The 14,923-nt window shown below is 34.9% G+C and overlaps 1 protein-coding gene across 2 annotated transcripts in view; it reads right to left on the reverse strand.

Moving 5' to 3' along the window:
* ASCC3 (activating signal cointegrator 1 complex subunit 3) overlaps window positions 1–14,923 on the reverse strand; it is a 325,142-nt gene that overhangs the window by 218,813 nt on the left and 91,406 nt on the right. The gene's annotated exons all lie outside the window — the stretch shown is intronic.

A 14,923-nucleotide genomic window follows, 5' to 3' on the forward strand; every position in this document is an offset into this window, starting at 1 on the left:
TATAAGATATTTCAAGGCACAGAAGGTACAGTAAACAGGACTCTTCAAAATGTGAACTCTTGTTATTATCTTCCACTACCACTGTCTATACATACTACCTTCTGAACATTCTTTGTGCCTCTGCACTACCTATAATACCTTTCCCAATCTTGAGAAACTCTTCAGTATCATTCAAGTTCAAATCTCTTGTCCTCTTCAATTCCATTGCAATTATTATATTTATGTATTTATACTTTTCCATATTTCAAAAAATTTAAGGAACTCCCTTTTCTCTCAACACCCCTTTACATACTGTCATTATGATTCTTAACCACAAACATTGAAGTGATTTGTTTATGTGTATGTCCAGCCCACTGGATTGAAACTAAGAATTCAGTTTTATTACTCTTTGCATCACCAAAGTACCTAAGCAACTGCTAGAAACATAAATTTTTATTGATTGATAAATCAATTGATAAATGAGAGGAAAAGTCTTAAAAAGATATGTACTTTATACACAATACCTTCCAAAGAAACAGTAAACTCAATTTAAACAAAATATATAGCAGTTCCAGAAAAAACCCTATATTCAACCATGAATAAGAAACATTTTTTTATGCTCTTAAAGGTTACAGCTCAATCAAGAAGTAAACTCAGGGGCTTGGAGAATAGACTTGGGGTTGCCAAGGGGGAGCAGGAGGGAGTGGGGTGGATTGGGAGCTTGTTGTTAATAGATGCAGATTATTGCCGTTGAGATAGACTAGCAATGAAATCCTGCTGTGTAGCACTGGGAACTATGTCTAGTCACTTATGATGGAGCATGATAATGTGAGAAAAAAGAATGTATGTATGTATGTGCAACTGGGTCACCATGCTGTACAGTAGGAAAAAAAAACTGTATTGGGGAAATAACAATTAAAAAAAATTTAAAAAAAAGAAGTAAACTAAGACATCAGAAGAACACACCAACAAACCTTACAGATGGAGGTTTATAACATTCTATTCCATTCAATAGTCACTAACCATTTGTATAAATATTACTATACTAAGAACTTACATTGATATAAATATTCATTTTCTTAATATAAGTAGAAAGTGTTTAAAATGACCCTTATAATAGATTAGTTTGTTAAGGGGGAAAAAAAGATGATAAAATTATGTTACATCATTCCAGCTGTCTAAAATAAAGATATGATGTATGTGCTGAGGTATCTGGGCAAGGAGTCACTAAGAAGGCTATTTCAAGAAGGAACTGAGCATTAAAAAAACACCTGGAACTAGTTAAAAGTTAGTCATTTTGTGACAGAGATGGGAGGAAGGGGTAGCAGAGATGATGAAGATAGAAAAGTAGGCCATGACCAGGCTATGAAGACCAGACTACCATAGAGCCTCCTCTGTCTCTAATGATTTTCCTAAAAGACCAAAGGGTAGCAGAGGAAACCAAGACCTAGAGAAGTTAAACAACTTATCCAAGTCCACACTGCTAATAAATTGTGGAAGGGATGAGATCTGAACTGTGTTTGTCTTAGCTCCAAATACAAATTACCACCAAACATACTGTTTAAAATACTACCATATGATCATTTATTTTGCCAATTAATAAGTCTCTGCATTCATTTCAAAACCACTGCAAAAACAATCCTTAAAATATTGTTGCATATATACACTCTACTATCAGCAGAATATGCTAAGAAACAGCAAGTTACCAAAAAAAAAAACCTACAAAAATTTATCAATTACTTCAAAAAGCCCACATTCTGCCTCCCATTTCTATTTGTTTTCCATTTTAAATTTAGAAAAATTAATGAAACAATTTTCATCAATAAGCTTGGTAAAAAAAATAAAAGGATTGTATACAGACAGCAATTGTAACAGTACTGAAAAAATATCACTAGAGAATTCAGTATATTTCAAATTTTGACTATGAGCTACTGGAACATAAGATAATTAAGTTAAAGTTTATTATGCATAAAGAATTTCTTGTATTTAAACTGTATTCAAATTGTATTCATAAATATCTTAAGAAAACAAAAGATTCAAGAGGAAGAAAAAGTGTATATCAAAATTCTACTCAAATTTAGGACTATGTAGTAATAATATTCATTGTTTCATTTACATTTCATAAAAACCCTAATATCTAATTAAATGGTGATAACAATCATGGCTTCCAAATATATGATATTCTTCTAACCTAGAAGAAACATATACATTGATTTTATACATTAATATACAAAGTTAAACTACAATTATTTTTCTTAGCATGTATTTGCTCTTAAACAGAAAACTGAGTATCTGATGGCTAATTTATCATAAAGAGTTTATGTTTAGAATAGTCATTTTTCCCTTTAGTTAGTTTTAACCAAGCATTTTCAAAACATCAGAATCAGCAGATGAAAATGTCAGATGCCTCATCATAAATCCACTTGTCTATAAATATTTTAGATTAATCAAACTACTATTCTTACAGAAATGACATGACTCATTCATGCAATTCCATAGAAAATATATATGCTTCTAATATCCTTTATCAAATACTAGCCACACAGGCTGCTGTCCAATGCATACTTTATTTTAAAAAATAATCTAGATGATACTATTTACCTTCATGAACAAAAATTTACAGTAAACATACTGCATTAATTGTTTACAATAGTCAAATGTAGATACTTATACTGCCAGTCAATTAAAACGCAACAACTGGGCATCTAAGATGAAGCGAGGGCCATGTCATCCCTTCCATATCATAAGCTTAAGTTTTAAATATTCTAACAGTAAACATTACAATTTCAGTATATATTAGAAAAAAATCATATAGATACCAAAGATATATGTAATTTTCACAGTTTCCTCTAGCTCTAGATAGCATGCACCTTAGGCTCAAAATAGAAAAGAAAAAGAAAATAATGCAGTGCATCACATAAGATAAAGGAAAATGTTTTAAATTGTATTTGGGTGTATTGAATCACAATGTAAAATAATTTTTTTAAACAGTGAGCTGCAGTCAAAAAAGTGTGAAACCCAAGGCTATCAGACAAACATTTTCCAGCGAGCACCAATGAATTCTTTCACAACATGGCTTATTTCATTTTGGGAACACAAAAATCTTTCTCTCACAAATGCATATTACCTGGGGCTTAGCAATTCCACTTTCTTAGAATGTATCCAAGTGCAAAAATGTATTTGTACAAGATTATACATCACAAAATTATGTGTGGTACCAGAAATTGGAAACAATCCAATGTTAACAATAAGGTACTACGCAAATAAATTATGGCACATCCATACAATGGAATTCCATGTAGCCATAAAACAATGTAAGAATGGATTCTATTTATGAAGATGGAAGGATCTTGTTATTTGAAAAAAGCAAGATGCATAACAATATCATAATATGCTATTTTTTTCAAAGTTGGTAAGACAGGAGGAACAGGGAATAAGAATCTATCATTTATATGTTTAATATTAAAATATGTCTATATTTGTTTATATCTGGAATAATACATAAAACCTAATACAGCAGTTTTTAATAGAAGAAAGTAGGGATCTGAAAAAATAGAGGACAGAGATAAATTAAGAGACTTTACTATTTAAAGACGTCAGTTTTGGGGAGTTCCCTGGTGGTTCAGTAGGTTAAGGTGTCACTGCTGTTGCTTGGGTTGCTGTTGTGGCACGGGTTCAATCCCTGACCCCAGACCTCTGCATGCTGCAGGTGTGGCCAAAAAAAAAAAAAAAAAATTCTAGTTTTTAAAATGTGATAATTAGTACCTATGAACAATGAAAAAAAGACACAAAAATATACAGCTGAATTCATTAAAAAACAGAAAAACTAGAGAAATGTCTGATTAAGTGGAGATGCATAAATAAGCTCTACAGTATTACAAAAATATCTCATATTAAAAAGTTATTATTCCTAGAGTTTTACCCTCTAGAGACAAAAAGGTAAACTGAGCTTCTCTTCTAAAGGTCCTTCAGATTATTTTAAGTCATACATCCCTCCACTCATTGTCCTCCTCAACAAATTCACTTTTTTGGTCATAATAAGTCAACTTCCTCAAAGCATCTCTCAATTAAAAGTTTAGGAAGTGAAGAAACAGTAGGTTTCCTATATACAATACTTAAAGCATTAGACCTGGGACCTCACCCAAAATTCTGTTTCAGCAGAAGACTAGATGTGTTACATGTAAAGCCTAGTTTTGCACATGATACACCTTGCCATTATCTAAACTGTACCCTCCCATTCATTTGTTGCGCACTGAACTCTGCCTACCAAGTGCCCAGCCTTGAGGACTTACTCTTTGTCTTCAAGAGCTCACAATGCAGTGGGTGAGTGTGGACTACCAGAAGCCTGTAATGTGGACCCAATTATACCTCTGCTACTACACAATTCCACATCCAAACCTTTAAAGAAACCGGGGAAGATCTGGCATAGTTCTTCACAGACTGCCAACCCCAAACTGATGGTCTGTGACAAGATCAGTAGACTAATATGTTATAAAACAAAACTAAAATGTTACCTTTAATGCTCTTGAATTGGAGATAAATACAAAATATAACATAGTCCTGGCATTGGCATTGTGGCTCAGTGGTAATGAACCCGACTACTATCCATGAGGATGAGGTTCAATCCCTGGCTCTGCTCAGTGGGTTAAGGATCCAGCATTGCTGTGAGCTGCAGTGTAGGTTGCAGATGCGGCTCGGATCTGGCATTGATATGGATGTGGTGTAGGCTGGCAATTCCAGCTCTGATTTGAGCCCTAGCCTGGCAACTTCCATGGGCCACAGGCATGGCCCTAAAAAGACAAAAAAAAAAAAAAAAAAAAAGTAACATATTCCTTATTAAGTCCGCAGGTAAATTTTTCACTAATCTACTTAATGATAATAGTACCAGTTAACTAGCTTTTCTATTGAACACATACTTCATGGAAAGCTTTGCTTTAAATGCTTTAAGGGGATTATTTCTTTTGATATTTGAGGAAAACCCATGAGGTAGGTCTTTCTTATTATCCTTATTTTAAATATGGGAAAACTAGGCACAGAGAGATTAAAAAACTTGCCCAAGGATAAATAGCAAAGAAATACACAGCAAGGACTGGAACAAGTTCAAATTTAAAAATTCAAGTTAAAAACTTGAAAAGAGTAATGATTTCATTACTTTACACTTTTATTCCTTATGCCAATTTTTAACCAAGTAACTTGCTTTTAAATAATTAACATTAATAAATTTACATATCATTTAATTTAAAAATTCCACTTCCAAAAATTTATCCAAGTTAAACTGAACAAGAATGCCAGATAAATAAGCACAAAGATGTTTGCTAAAAGATCATTTATAATTAAAAAAATGAATACAAGTTGAATGGCCATAAATAGGAGTCTGAGATAAGTAGTTTGTGATACATTCTTTATGAATTACAGTGGTCAAACAGGATAAGGAAGATATATATGCTCATAGGAAAACATCTAAAAGGGAAAAAAAAGCATGCCATAAAACAGGAACATAACTAATTACATATAATCTGTTAATACAAAAACCTATTATGGAAAGCTATATCAAACCATTCCATTGGAGCTGGGACTATAAATGAATTTTACTTTATATTTTATAAATTTAGAAATTACATTAGATATTATTTTTTTAAGAACAGATGTTATCATCAGCTCTACAAAAAACGCCTTTCTGTTTAGATAAAAAATATTTATCTCAAGAAAAAAACAAAAGGGGAAGGCCTACTCTGTGTTGTCTTATAATGTATTAAAAATAATAATTTCTTCCTTACAGATATAAATACCTAACATATTTATGTCATTACAAAGTAACTGATTCACTCCTTTTCCCATTGTTATATATAGAATTATACATCTTTACCAAACCCCAAATTTCTAATTTGTACTTCCACTTTAAAATGCACTGAAAAATAACTGAATTTTGTTAATTGAGAGGAAGAAGAAAAAAAAAGATAGGAAAAACAGTGTATAGCCACTGTTTAGTTCCTCTTTACTAAAGAGTCGTATGTTTTAATGTTTCGTGGTAAAAATTCATTTTGAACCAGACAATGTGGGTGGAGGAAATTAAGTCTTAGCAACAAAAGGCCTCAGGAAAGTAATCTACTATTAAATCTTTGAAGGAAATGAGATTGTAAGATTTTGTGAAAATCAGGTACGTTAGTTATTGTCTAAAATGAAACTGAGCCAATTTTTATCACACACAAAAAAGGCAATAAGAAATCACAATGCATAATTCATAATCCTTTCATATTATTTAAAGGAACGCATTTACATCATTTTAAAGAGTAACCAAAAATGCTCAATATGCCTTAATGAGTCAATTCCTAAGAATCTTCTCATCCTGAAGACAGTCTATTTAACAAAAATGAAAAAAAACCCAAGTAAATAGATGCGTTTTCTAAATACACTGCATTCCTTGATAACAAAATGATAAATAAATAGCTATTACCACTGGCCTGGAAGAGAAATATACAAGGAGAGAAAATGAGTAATAGCAATATTGCCACATTTAATGAGCACTTAGGGAGTAAGAGGAGTCAGGAAGGAGCATTAACCTCTTTCTGGAAAAGGAAGGTACTCCTGATTCCCAGGTTTGAGCTAAGGCTTAAATAGTAAGAAAACTAAAGAAAAATTCTCAAGGGGGTATTTTAAAAGACACACTAAACTCTGGCTGGAGTTCCCATCATGGCGCAATGGTTAACGAATCCGACTAGGAACCATGAGGTTGCGGGTTCCATCCCTGCCCTTGCTCAGTGGGTTAAGGATCTGGCGTTGCCGTGAGCTGTGGTGTAGGTCACAGACGTGGCTCGGATCCCGAGTTGCTGTGGCTCTGGCGTAGGCCGGCAGCTACAGCTCTGATTCGACCCCTAGCCTGGGAACCTCCATATGCCGGGGGAGCGACCCAAGAAATAGCAAAAAAAAAAAAAAAAAAAAAAAAAAAAAAAAAAAACTCTGGCTGCACAGTAACAAACTCCACGAATAAACCGTGGGGACTGCCCATGTGGGTTTCCACCAGCACACTCATTAACAAGACAGCATGTCAAATGTCATTCTGAAACACCTTCACTAAGGTGCTGTGCTAAGAGTAACATTCCCAATGCACAAGAAGACAGTAAAAGACATGGCTAAACCTCAGTCATGGGTTTGATTTGGCTGGGATTGGTATGCTTGACTTCAGATAGAACCAACATAATAAGTAAAGGCTGGATTCACAAAACCAGGATTATAATACAAAGATCAGATGTTTAAAGGCAGAAGTAAAATTGGAGGCAAAGAATCTGGTTTTCTACTAAGTTAATAAATTATCTTCATATGGGAGATGAACTTATCCTGACATGCATATAAATATCCCTCTAGGACATCTCTGTATTATATCTTAAAAATGTAAGACACTGTTATTTAATTGGTTTTACAGTCTTTTTGACCCAAACTGAGGGATCTTCCTTCTAATAAACAGCTGCACTTCTAATAGAAGCAAAGAGTCTCTGTCAAATTCGGTTGAGTTCCACAAAGAAAATGTCATTTTCAGTTTCTTGGCTGATATTTAGAGTAATAACTGGTTTTGGTTCTGACCTTAACTTTTGAATTACTTTCGTTAGCTTGCTTAATCTTCAAATGTGTGTGTGTGTGTGTGTGTGTGTGTGTGTGTGTGTGTGTATTTAGGGCCATGACCACGGCATATGGATGTTCCCAGCTAGGGGTCGAATCGGACCTGTGTGTGTGTGTGTGTGTGTGTGTGTGTGTTTAGGGCCATGACCACGGCATATGGATGTTCCCAGCTAGGGGTCGAATCGGACCTGTGTGTGTGTGTGTGTGTGTGTGTGTGTGTGTGTGTGTGTGTGTGTTTAGGGCCATGACCACGGCATATGGATGTTCCCAGCTAGGGGTCGAATCGGACCTGTGTGTGTGTGTGTGTGTGTGTGTGTGTGTGTGTGTGTTTAGGGCCATGACCACGGCATATGGATGTTCCCAGCTAGGGGTCGAATCGGACCTGCAGCAACACGGGATCCAAGCCACATCTGTAAACTAAACCACAGCTCATGGCAATGCTGGATCCTTAACCCAATGATGGAGGCTAGGGATCTAACTTGCATCCTCATGGGTACTAGTCAGATTCCTTTCCACTGAGACTCGACAGGAACTCCTAAATCTTTAAAGAGGATCAAGTATTTGGGTACTGACATGGTCAAGCTCACACAAAAAATTACCGTTGTTAAATTATGGGTAATTTCTTAATTTAAAATTTTGTTGGAGTTCCCGTCGTGGCGCAGTAGTCAACGAATCCGACTAGGAACCATGAAGTTGCAGATTCGATCCCTGGCCTTGCTCAGTGGGTTAAGGATCTGGCATTGCTGTGAGCTGTAGTGTAGGTTGCAGATGCAGCTTGGATTCCGCATTGCTGTGGCTCCGGCATAGGCTGGTGGCTACAGCTCCGACTTGACCCCTAGCTTGGGAACCTCCATATGCCGCGGGAGCGGCCCAAGAAATGGCAAAAAGACAAAAAAAAAAAAAAAAAAAAAAAATTGTTGCAGAACAAATGACTTTAAATTTTCCAAAACTAATCAAATAAAGCAAAGACGTCATTTTAAATCTCTCCTTATACAAGAAAATTGCCTATTAACAGAATCCTCATCAAACTGTTTTGAAAGATAAGAAACTATTTTCACTAACTAACCTAACAATACTTGGTTAACCTATTATAATTTCAGGTCAAGAATCTATTTAATATAAATGATATAGCATAAATATGTTATAGAAATGAAAGTATTGACTTATTTAGAATGGTCAGTTCAGTATATAAATGTGCACACACTCACATGTGTATTCAAATATTCCAATTTTTAACAGCAGACTTGATATCAGTTTCCTGAAGAATAAATATTTAGAAATGTCTATTTAAGATGGTACCTTTTAAATTTTCCAGTATTTTAAAAACACAATCTAATGTCATTAACTCATTTCCATAAAAGAGTGGATCTCAGAATTTTCTTCATTTATTGGAAAATAAGCAGTAAGCAGGACTTAAAATGCTTCCTTAAATTGAAATTTACCACTTGTTCCCCAGGTGAGATCTGAAGCTCACATGGAAGGGTTCCAAATACACTGAACCCACCGCTCAAAAGAGTCAGGGAAGGGCCCAGCCAAAGGCTGCTGGGGAAGAGCGTGGTGAGGATGTGCTGAGGAGGCCAGTGATTCAAGAACACGTTTTTCATACTTGAGGTAGGGAGTACTGGTGCTTTGAAAAATGACAGATTTTCAGGGCTCAATCCTTGAGATTTTTATTTATTTGCTTGGGTGGGGAAAAGTCATCTGGACATTTCTTAACAGTCCCCCACGTGATTATCAAGTACAGGCAAGACTAGAACTGTTACCCGAATTTTCCCTACCCACTCCCAACATAGTGATTAAGGTTTTCTTAGTCATCTTTTTTTTTTTCATAATTTAACACAGCCTACTCTGGGAAGAACAAAGTACGTTTTAGTCAGAAGAACTGTTTGAACAGGTATCAAATTAAAAGGGACAGGTTTATAAGGGGACCCCTATAAGATAAATGCTTTACTTGAACTTCTTGTATTGTATTGTTAAGATCTGAAGGATAAGTAAAACTTATTTAAAAGAAGAAATCATGAAAATTATGCAATAAAACATGTTATACAGACTGCTTGAGAATTCACTGGGATTTCTTTATATATTAGATTTCCTCCATACATTTAAAATTACCCCAAAATTACATAATTATTTTCATACACCTCTGAAGTTTACTAAGAATGTTAAGAGTTTGTTGAGAATATAAAAAGCAAGGTAACCTATGTTTATTTAGTCATTCTTTGATATTTGAACCAGTGGATCAAATTTAAACTAGTCCTCTCTAAAACTGGCTTCGGGGGTTATACAAGGGGATTAAGTTAAACAATGCAATATAAGATGCCTAAAGAAAAGCACACTATTATCTAGACATGCAAGTTCCTTTTCTTTACCATTATTAATTTAAAGCTGTCTTCCTACTTCAATATTCATCTCTAAAGAATTTTAATGTTATTTACACCAAATTAATTTCACCTATTAATAACTCAACAGAAAGATTCAAAGTATGCCCTTAAATTTTTCAGGATTGCAATTTATAATGTGGGTGGCTAATGTCCCAAAATATATCACAGACACTCTACTGCTATACATTTTCTGTGGACTGATGCGTGTAATCTTCAAAATAAAGAGTCTGATGAGGAAACTGAAACTTAGGGGCTATGCAACTTGATCCATATACAAAATGTGCAAATGGTGAAGCTGCGGACGTAAACATCAGTTCTACTTGCCTAAGTGTAAAGTAAGTTCCTTAAAGGCATGATCATACTTCCAAGCCTTTTGGTATTCACTGCAGCTCCTAGCACAATGATTTGCATCAATCAAAAACATAAGAAATGACTTCCGATGACTGATAACAAATCCATACATATTTTCAGAGACAAATAATGAAAACTTATAGTAGCAATACAATCATATCCAATATTTCTGTTTATTATGATAGGCCTGTATAACCACAATACATAGATATGTAGGAAGATATGAGCAAAGTCCATTTCTAAAGCAACTTGGTTTGTTTTGCTAAGGGCCTCACCCGCAGCATATGGAGGTTCCCAGGCTAGGGGTCCAATCCGAGCTACAGCTGCCAGCCTGAGTCACAGCCACAGCAATGCAGGATCCGGGCCCCGTCTGAAACCTACACCACAGCCCATGGCAACGCCAGATCCTTTAACCCACTAAGCGAGGCCACGGATCGAACCCGCAACCTCATGGTTCCTAGTCAGATTCCTTTCTGCTAAGCCATGACAAGAATTTCAATTTCTAAAGCAACTTGAAATTCCCACATTACAAGTTAGACTTCTAAATTCATGTGAATTCTAAAATTATCATTATAGGGTAGCTCAATATGCCTTTAAGCTTTTTATCTCTCTTCTAATTTCCTGCCCTGTAAAATCAATAAAGTATAGGTTGTAAAGAAAGTTTTTTTTTTTAGAGTACTTCTAGCTAGAAGCAGATGTTAGTTAAAACTCCCTCCAGTTTAGTAGGTATTTTTCAAGCAGCTGGTGCCCTTTTCCTAGTTAGTTGGTTCAAGTGTTCCCAGTAGACTTTATGGTACTGCAATCCTGAAAAAGTTCAGGGAATACAGAAAAAATTCTTTTGCAGAAAAGAAAATACAGATAGCCCTTCTCTTAAAATGAGACCTAGCTATTTCATATATTTGAACTGTAGTGCACTTTCATAGCAAGTAAACATTACTTTTTAATCATACCATTTAAATAACTGTTAAGAGTCAAAAATAAATAAAAATACCTTATTTATAAGCAAGCTTATCTAATGGATCAAATTTTTACATATTAACCATTTACTGACTCTTAAAATAGATTATAACACAGTACCAAAAGCATACTTTCACACATAGCATACTGAATGTATCAAAATCCAATTCTAATTACTTTTGAGAGTAAGCTGAGGGATTTTAAAGATTTTCCTTACAGTTTTCATAGTAATACTTTAGATAATATTTGAATACATAAAATAATGGCCCTCATGACAGTGACCAAATTATTATAACAAAAATACCATTTTAAAGTTTCTATATAAAAAGTAATGTGGATAAGACATAAGCTCCTATATTCTATACCAGGTCTACATACAGTTTTCAATACAAAATCAAGAACTGTCCTTTTTCTGTATACTCTACACCAGCTCTGCTGTGAAAAACATTAAGTTTACTGTCACTTCAGATAAAGCCCAACTCCCCTCAGACTACAGCAGTCAAGAAATAACTCAAGTCTCAAGTTCTCCAAGAAATCTTCATTAATAGCTATAACTTGCACTGATCCCTCTTCCTTATATACAATATTACAATAAATTCAAATTACTGATTTTGCACTTAGTACATTCCATAGTATATTAATGGTAAATACTCAATATGGACACCATCTTATGCCCCCAATTATGCTGCAAGGTGACCAAAGAGAAGGGAAACACCTTGCTGATTTCTTTTTAATATTATCTAACATTGCTTGCCAAGTTTTAGGTGCATGAAAAACATTAAAATCCTTTTTCCTTCTTTTTGCCTGCTGATGTTAAGCCAACAATAGAATGAGAAAATGAACAAGAAATTAAAAAGAAAGTTTTATCGAGAAACGTGGTAAAACTGGAAAATTCCAAAGGCAAAGAGAAGATCTTAAAAGCAGCCAGGAACAAAGTGTACCTTAAAACAAATCATAGTTAGAGTGACCACAAACTTTTCAAAAGCAAAAATGAAAAGCAGAAGACAATAGAGTAATATCTTTAATATGCTAAAAAATTACTATGAACTTAGGATACAATTACCAACAAAAATATCTTTCGAGAATAATGGTAAGATAAATGTATTTTATATTAACAAAAGTTAAAAAAAATCTTAATCTGCCATCAACCAGATTCCCCCTAAAGAAAATTTAGGCGATAAAAAGTCACAGAATATGAAAGAACTGGATAAAATTAAAAAACAATGATGAGTTCTTGTTGTGGCTTAAGAACCTGACATAGTGTCCATGACACTGAGGGTTTGATCCCTGGCCTTGGTCAGTGGGTTAAAGATCCAGCATTGCCACAAGCTGCAGCAAAGATCACAGATGCAACTCATATCTGGTGTTGCTATTGCTGTGGCATAGGCCTGAAGCTGCAGCTCTGATTAAGCCCCTAGGCTGGGAACTTCCATATGCTGCAAGTGTGGCTTAAAAAAAAAAAAAACCAACTAAATATGTAAGGAATCCAAATAACTATCAACTATTAAATAATAACAACAATGACAGTATAGTGTAAAACCTAAAACAAGGTGACTACAACATCAAAGAAATTAGGAAGGAAGTGACTGGAGTTAAAAAGTTTTAATAAATGTATTTATAATAGTTTTAGGTCTACTCCATGCTTAGAAGAGATGAAAGAAAGTAAAAGAGAGAGAGAGAAAGAGCGAAAGGGAGGGAGGGAGGAAGGGAGGAGAAAGAAAAAGAAAGAGGACCAACTTTCCAGATATCCAACTATGGAAGGCATAATGTTCCGAGGGACAGCTCAGTTCCTTTGAGGCGTCTGAATCTTGGTGTTATTGACATTTGGTAACTGCCTCATGAGAGGCGGTCATGTGAACTATAGGATGTTTAGCAGCACCCTGGCTTCTATTTACTAGATGCCAGTAGCACCAGTAGTTGAGAAAAACAAGTGTCTCCACACATTGCCAAATGTCTCCTGAGGAGGATGTGGGAGGCAGCAACACTGCCGAATGAGAACTGCTGTTGTACGAAAAGAATGGAAAAGGTAGGGAAGGGCCAACCCCTTTTACGTTTCTCATTTTATTTAAAACCTTACTTGAGAGGACAGACCTCACATCTCCGATAATTTAACTGTGAGAAGATGACTTTTTCCTTCCTTTGATAACAACTTATCTTGGAATGAAATTAGTGATTAGCCTCCTTCAGAGAGAAGAGCCAGAACATACCTTTCACCTTTGCAATACAGTCATTTCTCAGTGTGTGAGGGGGACTGCTTCCAAGACCCCTGCAGATACCAAAATCCACAGATGTTTAAGTCCCTTATGTGAAACGGTACAGCACTTATTTATAACATATACATGTCTCCTATGCTATGTAAATAGCTGGTGACATGCAGTAAATTCAAGTTTTACTTTCTGGAAGTTTCTGGAATTTTTTTTCTGAATATTTTTGATCCACAGTTGATTGAATTCCTGAATTCAGAACCCACATACATGAAGGGGAAATTCAATAATTTCCAATTGTCAGATTTATCTGCTGCTTTTGGTTCACAGGGAAAAATAAAATCCACACATAAACACTGAAGATTCATATCCTACTCTATCAGCTTCCTATCCTACTTCGTTCATTAGAGCTGAGTTTCTCCTTTGAGGGAAAATAACTTTATTGTAAAAAAAAATCATAAGAGAGAAAGAGTGGACATCTCCAGAGATCTGCAGAGAAGTTTCCCTCAAATCTTTAGGTGAGTAATAAACAACACACACATATGAGAAAACTAGACAATCCATTCTTCTGAATGGATCTGAAGAAGCTAATTCAAACCTCACCATACACTGGAATGGTTTCTGTTCTTACCAGCCATACATATAAGAGAAAACTAGACAATCCATTCTTCTGAATGGATCTGAAGAAGCTAATTCAAACCTCACCATACACTGGAATGGTTTCTGTTCTTACCAGCCATACATATAAGAGAAAACTAGACAATCCATTCTTCTGAATGGATCTGAAGAAGCTAGTTCAAACCTCACCATACACTGGAATGGTTTCTGTTCTTACCAGCCATAGCAGAAAACTTCCTAATTAACTAGGAATTAGGTAGAGTACTCAGAAGACTTTGCCTCAGCTGTGGGGTAAAATTAGCCCTGGACTAAAATGCTGCTCTTTTAAAGTTAAGAAACTTCAAAAGCAAGACCTGAAATAATCAAACCAACCCACAGTAACTTAACTATGACCCTGGAGGTGGGGGGAGGGCAATACTTAGAAGAAAAAAAAATATCCAGTACTCAAATAAGTACTCAAAAAACACAATGTCTGGCATTCAGTCAAAAAGGGTAACACACACTAAAAAGTAGGAAAAAAATTATCATAAGAAATAAGAAAAACGGATCAATTAAAAGCAATCCAGAAATGACACAAATGACACTGTTTAAGAAACTAGAGCAAGATTCAGCAAATTATGGCCTATGGACCAAATCTGGCCTGAAGCATGTTTTTATCTATTTGTTTTGTTTTTTATGGTCTATAAAGTAAGAATAGTTATTACATTTTGAAAGGGTATCCTAAGAAAAAAGACAATAATAAATATGGAACACAGACCTATGTGGTCTACAAAGCTTAAAATAATTACTATCTGCTCCTTTACAGAAAAAGTTTGATGA

Source organism: Sus scrofa, chromosome 1, assembly GCF_000003025.6.
Source record: "Sus scrofa isolate TJ Tabasco breed Duroc chromosome 1, Sscrofa11.1, whole genome shotgun sequence".
NCBI lineage: Eukaryota > Metazoa > Chordata > Mammalia > Artiodactyla > Suidae > Sus > Sus scrofa.